General features: G+C 44.6%; 1 pseudogene; it reads left to right on the forward strand.

Moving 5' to 3' along the window:
- The first annotated feature begins 489 nt into the window (after window positions 1–489).
- On the forward strand, window positions 490–1308 carry LOC101717676 (serine/arginine-rich splicing factor 3 pseudogene; annotated as a pseudogene).
- The last annotated feature ends 348 nt before the right edge of the window (window positions 1309–1656 follow it).

A 1656-nucleotide genomic window follows, 5' to 3' on the forward strand; every position in this document is an offset into this window, starting at 1 on the left:
AAAGATACTAAAAGTCCGTGGAAAGAAGAAATCAGATTCACATACAAATTTCTGAAGTTGACCAGGAATCAGAATGGCAAAAATCCTCTCAACTACAACACTGAAATCCAGAAAACAGTAGAACAAAGCCTTTAAAATTCTGAAGGAAAATTATTTGCTACATAAATTCTATGCCTATCCAAGTTATCAATGAAATGTGAGGGCAGAAGATAGACATACTCAGAGAAGCCAACACACAGCCTTTCCTGGGAAGCTACTGGAAGATGTGCTCCATCAAACTTTTTAAAACAAAGAAGAAAACATATGATCCAGGTAGAAGGGGATCAACACACAGAAAGGAGACAAGAGGATTTCCCAATGTGTATGGTGATGGGAATTTTCTAGGCCACAGCCCTCCAGGCCTAGGAAAAAAACAAGACTTGAGCAACACATAGTGCTCAGGAAAGAGGGAAGGAAAGAAGAAAGGAGGAAAGACAGGAGAGAAGGGAGAAATAGAATACTCAAGAAAGTTGAGGCCATTTCGTGGACGCCGGGTTAGCAAGAGCATCTGCGGGATCGGAGTCGGAGGGGAGCCGGAGGACCGTTGGGCTGTTTGGATTTGAGCCTCCGCACTTCTAACCCTGGACCTCGAGATGCATCGTGATTCCTGCCCATTGGACTGTAAGGTTTATGTAGGGAATCTTGGCAACAATGGCAACAAGACTGAGCTGGACCGGGCTTTCGGCTATTATGGACCACTACGAAGTGTGTGGGTTGCTAGAAACCCTCCCGGCTTTGCTTTTGTTGAATTTGAGGATCCCCGAGCTGCAGCTGATGCTGTCCGAGAGCTAGATGGCAGAACATCATGCGGCTGCCGAGTCAGAGTGGAACTGTCCAATGGTGAAAAAAGAAGTTGAAATCATGGCCCTTCTCCTTCTTGGGGTCGTCGTCCTCGAGGTGATTATCGTAGGAGGAGTCCTCCCCCTCGCCGCAGATCTCCACGAAGGAGAAGTTTTTCTCGCAGCCGGAGCCGGAGCAGGTCTCTTTCTAGAGATACGAGGAGAGAGAGATCCCTGTCCAGGGAGAGAGATCGCAAGCCGTCCCGGTCCTTCTCTAGGCCTCGCAGCCGATCTAGGTCGAATGAAAGGAAATAGAAGACCGGTTTGCAAGAGAAGTGGTGTACAGAAATTAACTTCATTCGACGGGAGCATGCACAGAAAATTCAAGTTTTGTTCGAGACTTCATAAGCTTGGTGCATTTTTAAGATGTTTTAGCTGTTCACCTTTGTCTCTTGAAACAGTGACACATGAGCATGTAATTCTCTGTGCTTTGAGATGGATCATATGAGGTATGTAACACCACGAATTGTTACTTTACAATGTTGCCTTAAGTAAAATTAAATTTGCTTGGAATTTTAGTTTTGCACAGACTGAAAATAAACCTCTAAATTCTACCCAGCTAAAGTGTGATGTTCTAATGTTACAGAAACAAAACTGACCAAGACTTGTTTCATAGCTGGGATAGTAGTGCGCAGTTGTAGGTAAATGCGGTCTTAAAGCAGCTGTGACCATATTAGCAGGTCAAAATAAAGGCTGAACATGAAACTAGGTGAGAGAGTTTTTAAAAATGGAACTAGTGTTTATCCTGGGCGGAGTTTGCCTGGTGGTATAGAATCAG

This window comes from Heterocephalus glaber, unplaced genomic scaffold (assembly GCF_053883595.1).
Source record: "Heterocephalus glaber isolate CG9 unplaced genomic scaffold, H.glaber_assembly_v1.0 deba00001442, whole genome shotgun sequence".
Lineage (NCBI taxonomy): Eukaryota > Metazoa > Chordata > Mammalia > Rodentia > Bathyergidae > Heterocephalus > Heterocephalus glaber.